Consider the following 14,451-nt stretch of genomic DNA (forward strand, 5'->3'; position numbering starts at 1 on the left):
TGATTAAGCGTGTGTTTGGTTTCCCGTTTACAACAAACAAAATCATGTTGGTATGTTTTCCGATGTGTTTTTAATGTGATTTCCAAAAACTCCAAATACTAGCTTCTACGCTAACATAGTTTTTTGTCGTGATTTCATCAAACTCTGTTTTACAAACGTTGTACCAAACAAACACGAAAAAGAAGATTTAAGTACAGTGGTGAATGATGCATTTGAGTATAGTCAAACCATGCTTAATATTCAACCAAATCATGTAAAATTATCATTTTTCACGTGCATAGTTGAAACATTGTTACTGTACTTTGGTACAAACTACAGTGCTAAATCTTGTTTTGGATAAACTATGTACTATACTCTACGTTCACTCACTCACGGTTTTCTTTAGGTTGGTCAAACAGACAATAAAACAAAGTACCCCAGTTTGAAAATGAAATGTCATAATAATAGCTTATTGATCAATCAAAAAGTGCCCCGGTTTGGTAGTATTCACTGCATCTCACCCCCTTTTTCCCTTTGTTTTCTAGTCCTTCTCGTGACTTTTCTTGCTACCTACCCTACTACTACTATTTTTCCTTTGTTTTTATCTAATTTCAAAATTGTTAATAAATTCATTTAAGAAATAAATAATAAAAAAATAAGCTTTTAAGGCTATTTACATATTAGGGTTAATTATGTTTCTAGTCCTATAAAATAGCGACCTTGTAAGTTTAGTCCCTACTTAATTTTAATAGCATTTTTAGTCCCTATAAAAAAAATTTACTTATAATTTTAGTCCCTGCTAAAACAAAGTTTGATTAATTATCCTTAAACTCTTAAATTTTTGAACGATTTTTTTGAGACAAGATTAGAACACTATGAAAGGTTCGTTTACTAAAATTTAGAATTTTCTGACATGAAATGAATTAAATATGAATTTTTTAAAACGACAAAAGTTAAAGATAAAAAGTAATAAAATCTGGATGTAGAAATCAAATTTTGCAATAATTTTTTGCGGACGAACTTTTAGTAATGTTCTAAACATGTCTGCAAAAGATTGTTCAAAAATTTAAGAGTTTAAGCATAAATTAAACAAATTTGAATTGAGTAGGGACTAATACTCAGTGCAGAAAAACAAAATTAGGGACTAAAAATGCTATTAAAATTAAGTAGGGACTAAACTTACAAGGTCGCTATTTTATAGGGACTAGAAACATAATTAACCCTACATATTATTGCATATTATCAATTTTAGTGAAAATATTATATTTTAAATTTTTTAATAAAAACTTACAGAATATTCATTCATTGATAATGTAAGGCCTTGTAAAATTGTTGGATGTAATAATCTATGAACATTATCATCCTGCTTATCATATTCATAGATAGAGAGGTAGTTAGAGTAGTTCAGTCCTTATCAGGTGTTATGGTACTGAGTTTTACTATTTCAACATTTATTAATCATTAATGGATGGTCCTCCACAGTGGAGTAAAGGTTGGTGAAATGCTCAGTACTTTTCTCTCTTTCTTTTCTTTTTGATTTCCTTTTTATTAGAGATATATGAAATTAGTCTATATAAAAGGTTTTTGATTAATAAACATAGGCTAACTAATTAACACCTCTCAAAACAATAAAAAAAAATAAAAAAATGACAACTAAGTTCATAATGATAGTAAATTTCATAATGATAAATAAAGGAAGAGAATATTTTATTAAAATTTAATTAAAATACTAAGAGTTCACATTTAGGCTCTTTTTTAAAAAAATCCATATTAGATGCACCCTTCTTTGCTTGTGTAGAAAATTACAATTGGACAAGAAAAATTATTAGTGAAAGTGAACAAGAATCATCCATAAGTTCTAAGCATATCATTGAGTACAATAAATTTGAAAAACATAAAACTATGACCTGATTTCCATCACACCCCTCTAACAATCAAATGTGTATAAAATAAACCTAAATCTCCTTACATAATCATTGGCTGAGCTAATTTGTAGCAAACAATAAATAAACAAATTTTCATGAATGTGCCAGGGCCTCATAACATGGGGTTTGGAATCTCAACCAACCCTTAAAAATTATTTTATATGTATAATGGTGAATATTTTCAGTGGGGAGATTCATTTTTCACTACCTTTTTCAGCTATGAAGACTGATCATAAACTTTCTAATTATTATATAAAAAAGAATTAGAATCAAAGTTGTAATTTTTAACTAATCAAACAAGTTTTTAGAATCAATTACAATTATTAATATTATTACAAAGTAGACAGCACACCAACAGCACAGTCCATATAAGACAAGTGGCAATCGCAAAAGAAGTACTCCCTCCGTCCCGGTTTAATTGACCTACTTTGGTTTTTCACACAGATTAAGAAAAGTGTATAAATAAAGGGGAAAGTGTAATATATTGTATTGGGAATGATAAAAGTAGTATTATTTAGTGTTATATTGTATTGGGAATGATGAAAGTTGTATTGAAAATTGAAATGAGTCAGTTATTTTAGGACACTTTTTTTTAGAAAATAGGTCAGTTATTCCGGGACGGAGGGAGTATACAATTTGAGTTCTTTTAATTAAATATTGTTAATTTGCTAATAAAATGCAAGGAAATTGGGTTGGTGAAATAGTTTAATTCCCTAACAATGATCACTTCACTACCTTTCATATACAAGCTTTTAAATTAATCAAACAAGAGTGTTACACATACTTCACTTTATTACTCCCTCCGTCCCGGAATAACTGACCCATTTTCTAAAAAAAAGTGTCCCAAAATAACTGACTCATTTCAATTTTCAATACAACTTTCATCATTCCCAATACAATATAACACTAAATAATACTACTTTTATCATTCCCAATACAATATATTCCACTTTCCCCTTTATTTATACATTTTTCTTAATCTGTGTGAAATGAGCCAAGAGGTCAAATAAATTGGGACGGAGGGAGTAGTACTTATTCAAACATCCCTAGCTACCCACTCAATTAGTTCTATGAATCATCACCACCTACTAATAAATAATTAAACATTCAAACCTACCCCCGATTAAGCCTTCACCTTCAATTAATTATTAATAACTCCATGTTAGCCAACAATTAAAACACATGCTATACTAGGTTTCCAAACATAATAAATAACTACTCGTAGTATGATAGTCAATGAAAATTGTAGTGGTAGTGTTGATTGTTTTTTTTTTCTTCATAAAATTAATTGATTAAGAATTTTTAAATTGGTTTATAAAATTAAATATTTTCAATTATAATAATTTTTTAGAGTTAATCTAAAAAGACAAATGTGATTGAATGTTTTTTAATTCATAAATTATTTTTTATTTTATTGATTTAAAAGATCAATAGATCAATTGACTTCTCTATTTTTATTTGCTAAATTCGTGATTTAATATTTCACAAAAAATCTTTTGTCTGAAAACAGTTAAGATTCCAACTTATTTTTTAATGTAACTTTCCTCCCCAAAAGCACGAGACACAGTGGGTGGGATTCATATTTTGATGATTCTTTTGTCCATTATGGAATAGTTTAATAAAAGATGCTTTGATTATTAAAAAAAAAAAACAAGAAGATACTTTGGGAAGTTTAGTTGTTTAATCTGCAAGCAAATCAATAAGCACTTTCAAGAAAATTAAGAAACTCGAATAAAGTCGTCTGTGTTTTTCATGGATTTTTTAAGTTAATTTCCACCTCTCATCATTTGACTAAATCTGATTATCGTGCGCAGCAAATCTATTATTTTGACAAACTGAATTTCTCGAGTTTTTGTTAAAAAATTATAAAGTGCTATTTCCTTTTTTGTTAATCATGCTAATATAAAATCAAGACACGATTATTTCAGTTTGTTGATTTTCACTTCTCATATACTCTAATTTGGCACCTTCTAAATGGAAGGTAAGGCAGTGATCAATGAGGTTGTGTCTAAGATTTTCACTTCTCATATACTCTAATTTGGCACCTTCTAATTGGGCACAACGATCTAAGATTTGAATTTGACTACGAGTATCGTTGGCAAACTTATGAGTAGATTTCGTAGACTCATACATAGAAGGCAAAAACGAGTAAAATCGTACATAGAATCATTTTTATGGTAGATTAAAGTAGACTCGATTAGACTCATGACGAGTTTACGAGTCCGTCGATTTTTTTTTTTAAAACAATTTTCTTTTGAAATAAAACAACCAAGTCCAAACTAAACAAAATTTGAAGGAAAAAAACATAGTAATCTCTTTTCTTTTTTTGTTCTCACGATTTAGAAACTTCTCACTCTAACTGATGATGAAAGAATTCAGGTCACTCTCACCTTTGACGACAATGTTTCCTTCTACCTTCATTAATGTCTTTCTCTTGTTATATTGTTATCAATGATGTGCAAAGTGGTGGTGGAGGCAATATTGAATTAGGTGGAGGTTAGAACAATCTAAGTTAGGTTACAGATAACAATGAAGAAGGTGTTTTATCTGGGATAGAGTTTGATGTTGATGGTCAGGATGCTGGTGAAGATAATCATGTTGGTGATTTTGATGGTGGACAATATTTCACGGGAGTTTTGGATGTTTGAATCTACTATCATATGTTTTGTGATTTCTTTTATATGTGTAGACGCCAATTAGGAAGGAGCTAATACCTTATCTAATTAATTCTCTACTTTAATATGCAAAATTACTGATGCAGTCTTTTAACTTAATTTCAATTAATGATTCAATCATTTATCTTTTTTTTTTCTTTTTCGATTTGATATTTTACATTCTTAAATACTAACACTGCTAATTTTTTTTTTATAAATTGTTAAAAAAATCAAATTAGGGTTTTTCATCTTCAAATAAACTCAGAAAAATTCATCTTCTCCACTGAAGGTATATGGCCTCTTGAAGGAGAGGTTGAAGATGCTCATTGGTGGTAAATCATCACCGAATAATATTGACAACCACTATTAAATCTAATTAAAGAATAATTGAGGGAAAGTTTTGAGTCTTTGCAAATTTTCTACCAAATCTTAGACCCAAAAGTTTTGCCCAAATAGCAGAGCAAAAACCTACTCTACTAATTTTTTCTTACAAATCTACCATGAGAATCTCGAATAAGCCTCCACGTTTAGAGTTACCGATGAGGCTTTAAAAGAACCATCAATATTAATTTGGAATTTATTGTGTATATTATGTATTTTGAAATTTTATTTTTTATTTACTAAATTATACTATTGAATTTGGTACCCTCTAAACTAAATTCCTAACTCCCTCTCCGCTCCTTGACGAACTCAACATGAACAGATTGACTAAACCACATATATATTTTTCTTGTATTCCATACTATCAAATTAAATGAAGTCAAACAAGTTATATCCTTACATAATAAAATTCAAATACTTGTGCCAAAAAAGAAGAAAAATCAAATACAATTATCACCAATATGATTAAAATCAAAATAAATTTTACAAAGTATAATTTAAATACATACTTATTCTATTTTTTTTTTATCTCTATATTCTTCAGTAGTGTGTACCTTAAATGATATTGTATATGCAAAATTACTCATGCAGTCTTTTAACTTAATTTTAGTTAATGATTCAATCATTTATCTTTTTTTTTTTCCTTTCCGATTTGGTCTTTTACGTTCTTAAATATTAACACTGCTATATTTTTTTTTATAGAATTGTTAAAAAAATATAACAAATTAGAGTTTTTCATCTTCAAATAAACTCTGAAAAATTCATCTTAATTCTCTACTAAAGGTGTATGGCCACTTGAAGGAGAGGTTGAAGATACTCATTGGAGGTAAATCATCACTGGATAATATTGACCACCACTATTAAATCTAGTTAAAAAATAATCGGGGGGGAAAGTTTTGAGTCTTTGCAAATTTTCTACCAAGTTTTAGTGCCAAAAGTTCTGCCTAAATAGCAGAGCGAAAACAGACTCTACTATTTTTTATTTTTTTATTACAAATCTACCATGAGAATCTCGAATTAGCCTCCATTCATAGAGCTACCGATGAGTTTTTTTTTTTTTTTGGTAGTGGCCGGGGTTTGAACCTCGGACCTTGCATATTTCTATGCATTGTCCAACCAACTGATCTAAGCTCACGAGGACAGCTACCGATGAGGTTTTAAAAGAACCATCAATATTAATTTGGAATTTATTGTGTATGTTATGTATTTAGAAATTTTATTTCTTATTTACTACATTATACTAATGAATCTGGTACCCTCTAAACTAAATTCCTAACTCCCTCTGATCCTTGACAAACTCAACATGAACAGATTGACTAAACAACATATATATTTTTCTTGTATTCCATACTATCAAATTAAATGAAGACGGACAAGTTATATCCTTACATAATAAAATTCAAATACTTGTACCAAAAAAGAAGAAAAATCAAATACAATTATCACTAATATGATTAAAATCAAAATAAATTTTACAAAGTATAATTTAAATACAAACTTGCTCCGACCTTAAGTCCACAACAATAGCGGCGGAGCAACTCTAAGGCTCGGGTGAGCCTTGGTCGTCCCCACCAAAAAACTTACATTTTTTTTATAGAGGAAATTACTAAATTATTTTTATTTTTAAATAAAATTACCTTTTGATTCACCCTTTTCTCCATCTTAGTATGTGATTTGAGGTATGTAATTTAACATTTTAATGATTAAATTTGTGTTAATTCTTTTTAAAACATAACTTTTGTGTGTGTATATATTATAGTTTATATTTGTAGTCTTTCCAATTTATAATTTTTTTAGCTCCGCCGCTGCCAACAACGCATTTTCAAGGTATTATCTACTTTAAGTATTGTGTAAGTCCAACAATTTTATCCTTCGTAAAAGTTGTTTCAATGGATTTAAAAATATAAGTGTTATTAATAAAATATCATAACTGCTTCAATTTTTTTATAAAATATCTTAAACATTGATTCTCAAACAACATGAAACTTGGTACAAGTGGTAACATATTTGACCTCTTACATATGTCCACTAAACGGCGGTAAAAACTTCGTATCAATATCATGAAACCTAAAAACAACATGAGACTTTTAGTATACATCAAGAAAACTATTTTTTTTTAGAGGATCAAGGAAACTAAATTTCCATATTTGAATTTTTATATACATGAACATCACTTAACATCACTTATTTACCATATTTGAATGTTTATTAGCACAGTTTCCTAATATTAGGTTAAGCACAAGGTGAATGTTTCTTCATATCCACGTTACAAGTGACTCTTAGAATAAGTGAAAGAGTACGAGTGAGTAGGAGTCAAGAGTGATCACGGGCCCCACCTGAACCCCAAAGTGAGCTCCTCAACGAACCAAACGGCCAAGGCATATACCAATAATTTTAAACTTTAGCCAAATTCAACCCTTCCACCCAATTTAATATAGTTATGGAATCTATAATATAAATATCCAACATGAGCTGTTAAAGTGCTTATGCAAACAGTACTTATATATCGAAACAAATGTGCATAGAACTTGTATTTATTAAACTTTAGGTATGCAAGTTGCAAATTAAACGATGTCGTGTCGTATACGTCCCAATAACTATATGAAACCGACCACTATCACACATAGACAAATTAGCTTCATAAGCATGGTCGATTAATTCAATATTCCATATCATCCATTGCAGCATAGAAAAAAGTAATTTTTCTTTCTCAGAATTGTATTTATTATCTAAATATTATGCAACTTTTTCGATATGCCGCGTTCGATACATTGTTCACGTCACATTATATCGATGTGTCACGTGGATTTAATTGATAATTTAGTATACGTTGACCAACCATAGTATTAATTAAACCATGGGCTTATATGTAGATAAAGTTATTAAAAAAACTTAAGAGTAAAAAGTAAAACATGTGAGACAGCTATGTTTATCTTTTTTAAGATGAGTGAGTCGTCGACTTATTATTAAATAAGTTATTTATTATATAGACCCTTCAATGGAAGTAAAATGCTACTCCTAAGATATAGGGAAATTCTTTTATAGTCACAAAGACAAATACATAGTGTTTGGACACACACACATCACTAAGATTTTTTTAATAATGAAAAAGAAATTGATAATAAAATGATTTAGTATTTCAAAATATGATATTTTTATGTGTGTGTGACCAAACACTGTTCATTTGTGTTTGTGTCTATGGAAGAATCACTCTATAACTGATCTCTTTTCTCTTTTTCATGTGAGACATGCAGTCTCTATTAGGAGTATCTTTTGTTATTATTTACGCACTGAAATTTGTATTTTTCAACTTTAATCGTTGATGTTAACTTTACATAAATTTAGAAGCACATGTATGTAGTGTAGAAATAGTATTAATTTCGTTCAAATCCATAGAATTGCACGTTAGTATTTCACTATTTTACTAGAAGTGCTGTTTAAAATAATGCACACTTCATAATCAACCCCTAACTCAACTGATAAAGAATGTTAAAATTGTTGAGTAGGACGTCGTGACCGAGATTCAAACCCTGATTCCTTTTACTTGTGTGAGTTCCATTCCAATATGTTATAGGCCCCTGTCATAATTGGTTAAAGTAGAACTAGTAGGGTATCTAGTGTGTGTATATCAATAAGAATATCTTTTAGAATATCTTGACCAAAAAAAAAAAGAATATTAATGAAATTAAAAAAATTTAAAAATATTTTCTTAATTGTCTTAAAGTACGAATCGTTTTGTGTCAAAAACCATGTGACAAATTATTTAATACAGAAAATTATTTTAAATATGACACTTACGTTTACCACAAAACGATAGAAGATTACACCACAACTGTTCCACCAATAGATTACATTTTAGGCTAAAGTGCAACTTTGGCCCCCTATCTTTTAAAAAGTTGCGATTTTGGCCCCCTAAGTTTGAAAACTACAATTTTGGTCCCCTATGTTTTAGCCCCTTTGCATATTTGGTCCTTTTGGTCAATTTTGACCAAGTCAACGCATACGTGGCATGCCACGTGTGTAATTAATTAATTAAAGAAATAAAAAATCGAAAAAATCAATTTTTAAATTAAACAAATGAAAAAAATAATAAAAAAATATTAAAAAATTCTGGAAAAATGAAAAATAATAAAAAAATATTAAAAAATTCTGGAAAAATGAAAAATAATGAAAAAATTTAAAAATTTTCCAGATTTTAAATTAAATAAATGAAAAAAATCCAGAAAATCAATTTTTAAATTAAATAAATGAAAAAAAAATAATAAAAAATTAAAAAATAAAGAAAAAATTTGAAAAATATAATGTCAAATTTTCCATATTTTTTAAAAAATTCGAAAAAAATACGGAATTTTTTTTAAAAAATCTGGAAAATTTGACATTATTTTTTTCGAAATTTTTTCAGAATTTTTTTTTCAAATTTCTTCCAGAATCTTTTACAGAATTTTCTAATGTTGAAAATTTGACATTCTAAAGGCGTAAGGAAATGAAAAAAGTATACACAAAAACACCGACGAGAATACAACTTGGCCACAAATTTGGTACATATTTCTTCTTTAGGGAAATGAATGTTTCCTTGACATTACTTTTTCGAATAAGTGATTCTTGGAATTGTCCATGAATTTTTGTGAAATTTTTTTCGTTTTTTAATCATTTTTGTTAATATTTTTATTTTTCAAGAATTTATTTCATTTTTTTGTAATATTTTTTCGTTTTTTAAATTTTTTTCATTATTTTTCATTTTTTCAAATTTTTTTAATTTTTTTTCATTTATCTAATTTAAAAATTGATTTTTTCGATTTTTTATTTTTTTAATTAATTAATTACACACGTGGCATGCCACGTATGCGTTGACTTGGTCAAAATTGACCAAAAGGACCAAATATGCAAAGGGGCTAAAACATAGGGGACCAAAATTGTAGTTTTCAAACTTAGGGGACTAAATCGCAACTTTTTGAAAGATAGGGGGCCAAAGTTGCACTTTAGCCTACATTTTATTAGGGATTTTATTAGTATTTTTTTTAGCTTTTTGACAAAAAGCGGTTTTATCATTAAGGTTTGGTCAACGTCTTTTGCTTTAGAGAAAGATCGACTGTTGATGTCGGTATTGCCAAGTGAATAAATTGGACAACTTGACATGCAAGTCATTTGACTTTGAGGCCTAATTGTTTTTCACTTTTCACAAATCCAAGCTTACAATTGTTAAATTTGAATCAAACACATTTTTGATAAAAGATAAAGCAGACAATGGAGAACAAAGAAGAACTTATCAAAACGGTTTGAATCGAATTGAGATATTAAACAATTATAAAATAGTTAAAAGGGTGCAACAAGTTCCATGCTTAGAATATGTTAGGTATAACATCCCAAAAATTATTCTACAAATATTTAGAATTCATACTCAGTAGAGTAGATCTTAAGTATATCTTAGGAGCCTTCGATTTTGTAACTGGTTGTTGATTTAATTCTAAATGCTAAAATCCATGAGAAACAGCTACATTTTGCTTATATAGTATGCGCCACACATATATTCGTGCACACACGATCACCATATTTGTCATACTTGTGTTCGACTATAAGTGGTTTCTGTATTGTTCGAGAGCACAAATGAAGATTTCTTTCACACAAAGTTAGTGTGTCTCAAATTCTAATGTATCGTACCAGCGTGGATCGAACTTCGTACATCACCCACGCTGAATGAGAAAAGCCAGTTTTTGGATCAACTTGAATAGAATCAACCATTCTCCCATCTTCCTCAAAAAAACATACATGCAACTCCTCCTCAAACCCTAAAATTCCTCATTTATCTTTATCCCCTTCAAACTATGGAAGACCCATTCACATACCCCGTTTTTTTTGCAAGGATCTGTTACAACCCTAAACACATCCTTTCACTCATCCCACACTCACTAATTCCTATCTCAAAAATCCTAACCTTGGTCACTGACACTACTTCTATATGAAGGGATAGCTTTCGATTGACACGCGTAATTTTAGTGTTGTAACTTTCATGAGTCGATACATTGTGATGTTGAGCAATACTTGTTTCTTCTCACTTGTATTCTAAGTAAAAAAAAAGTCATTTATTGCATTATTGGTGTAGTTAGACACTCATTGTATTTTTATGTATCCATAAAAGCACAAATAAATTTGTCTCTCCAACAAATGCCCACGATTTTTTTGATTTTTTTTAAGAAACTAAATTAGTTTACCTAAATTGGTACATGGGAGGAATTTTTGACTTTTAAAAATCAAAAGTCAAAATTTTTGTAAAAAATAAGAGATAAACTTAATTGTTACCATCCACCAACCTACGATGTTGCTTTAGGGACGAAACTTACACACACAAAATGCTGAGAAATTTGATTTATTACTTCAAACCCGCATCATAGTATAACAAATATCTTCGCCACCTTTTAATGTTTTTGGGGATTCAAACTCCCGACCTTGTATATATTATGCATTGTCCTTACCAACCGAGTTAAGCACACAGGAATCCACCTTTTAATGTTTGAAGTGTACGTACTCTTTTTTTAAGATTTGGCATTTTACTAATAAAAATTCAAACCCCAACATCCACATAGAAAAACTATGCCAATCTTATATAAAGGGTTGCATAGATCTTATAAGATAATTTGCAATTCTAAGCTGTATTTATAGGACATTAATCATTGAAGAATCCTTTAGGGTTTGTTTGGAACCAATGATGGTTAAAGGAAAGAAGCACAAGTGGAAAGAAAGTTTATTGATCTTTGTACTTCCACGGTTTGGTTCTCTTATAAACTGCTAAGAGCATCCACAATGGTAGTTCTCTAACAAGGACTCCTTAAATGGACCCCACGTGACACATCACTTATTTATAATTTTTTAATAAAAGTACATATTAATGACTCAATGACTCCAATGGTAATACACTAATAAAGACTCCAATGAAAAATTCTCCCACTATCTTTATATCATTAAACAAAAATAATTTATCAATTACTCCTTTTTACAAGTGGGACCGAGTAGTAAACATTTTATTACTCCTTTATGCAAGTGGGACTAAGCAGTACACATTTTATTACTTTTTAAACGTGGGACCCGTTAGTTACCCAGGAGAGAGAGAGGGTTCTTATATAGTTGTCTGTTCCTTAACGGGAACTCATTTTTTCTTCCTCCAATGGAGGGTCCTTAACGGAGAGTGGTCCTTGTTAAGTAAGGACCCCCCATTGGAGATGCTCTAAGGAAAGAAAGATTTATGTGGGTCCCATGCCAGAAAATGTTTCTCTTCAAATTAGGGGTAGTACTTTGGTGCCATTAATGGCACCGTGCCATTAAATCTGGGTCATTAATGGCACCAAGATAGATGTGTTGTGTGATCCAGATGCAATGACAATGTGTTTGTGTGACCCAGATTTAATGGCACGGTGTCATTAATGGCACCAAAGTGCTACCCTCAAATTAGTGAGGAAACTGCACGGATTGATATTGTGCCTTAAAAATTCATAAAAACCACTCAATTAATACAATAAAATAATGCTAGTATAGGATTAAAATAATGCATCTAATGTCATTTATCAAAATATACAAATTAAAAAATATGAAAAGAACATATAAGTAAAAATATCAAAAACTAAAAAATAAAATATTTTATATTAAAACATAATTTTATTTAACTTTCTATATATACAATATACCGTAAATTTAATATTTATTATGTATGTGTGTGCATATATATCAATGTAGGGATATTTATGTCATTTAATAAAAATAGATCTATCTTTCCTTCAACTTTCTTTCCACTTTCTTTGATACCAAACAACTAAATAATCATCTCACTTTCCATTCATTTTCTACTCACTTTCATTCCTTCAACAATCTTTCCTCTTACTATCTTTCCTTTCACTTTCTTTGATCATCCAAACATACCCTTAGGCATCTATCAAACCCGCCTTGATTTTAGTTATTTTCATGTAAACCTAGGAAAATACAAAACGGGGGTCCATATCCTCATATTTTTTTTAATACACATACATCCACATTATAGTATAGAATTTTTTATCCTTTCAAAAAAAAAAAAGTATAGAATTTTTTATAAATGTATTTTCCCCGATGTGGTTAGGATCAACTCGTGATTCAAGATTCTTACTGTGATGTTGAGACCAGATAAATTACAAAAATATTAGTTTTCTAATCGATCATTAAATAACATCGTTAGATCTCTGTGTTAAAAAACAAAAAATGTAAGTGAAATAATTGGTTAGTTATTCTAAATATATTTTAATGAAGAGTAATTATATTTTGAAAAATAAATAATTTTTTAAAATCATTAAAATTAATTATATTTCTTTTTTAGAAAATTAGAGAAGAGGAAAATTTGTGTTTATTCAAAGGCGCTCAAACTCAACACCTTGAGAGGAAAATTTGTATTTACAGTTAAAACTCTATAAATTAATAATGTCAGGACCGGAAAAATTTATTAATTTAGAGAGTTATTAATTTATCGATAAATTAATAATTATTAATTTAAAGAGTTTTTAAGTGATTATACTGTACATACCAAACAAAAAGGCAAATTAGTCTATGCCTCTTAGAATTACGTTGCAGCGAACCTTGGGACTCAACGTAAATTAGTAACTACTGTGTTCATATGCATTGGAAATCAATAATGACTTTTGAAGTACAGTAAATGTAAACAAGAGGAACAAATGTGTTCAATGTATTCTTAATATATTTTTTTCAGTTTCTATGAATTATTAATTTATGATTTTCTTGGGACCGAAAATTATAAAGGGATCTCCCGAAAAATTATTATCTTATTATTTTATCGAGTTTTTCAATTTTTTACATTGGCCCAAATCGGGACCAGACAAATTTATTATTTTAGAGAGTTTATTAATTTACCGAGTATTAAATTAAAGAGTTTCTACTGTATTCAAGTGGCATTAATGGTCATTATACACCTGTTTTTAAAGCTGAACTCTTACTACTGAGCTAACACTTCAACTGTAATATTATTGGACATTTCAAGTGTAATATTATTGGACAGTAATATTAAACTTGATATTTTTCCGTATTGGCTCGCAAAAATCTTATTTGAGACAATTTTTTTGATGACAAATTGTATTAATAATTAAAACTATAAAGAGCAAAGATTATATAAGAAGTCCAAAAAGTACTCAAGTCAACAATAGTTAAAAAAACAAAAACAAAATCAAATGAGACCAACAAACAAAATCAAAGGGAATGGTATTTATGTTGAAAGTTATGTAGTCAATGCATCAAAAACGTAAAAAATGTTTTTTTTGACAAAAACAAATTGATATTCATTCATTCAAATCGAGATATTACATCATTCAACACCGCTAAAAACGTAGATGATGAATTTGCGAACAAACTCACAATATCCAAGTTAATAGCATATAAATACATAATGCCTACAAAAATATATGATAAAATTAAAGTGACCAGAATATCCATGACCTCCAGATCTGCAACGTTGACGCCGAAATCTTTGATTGAATAATTGATCT

This window comes from Medicago sativa, chromosome 1 (assembly GCF_051527215.1).
Source record: "Medicago sativa cultivar Bolivia chromosome 1, Bolivia_mono, whole genome shotgun sequence".
Classification (NCBI taxonomy): Eukaryota; Viridiplantae; Streptophyta; class Magnoliopsida; order Fabales; family Fabaceae; genus Medicago; species Medicago sativa.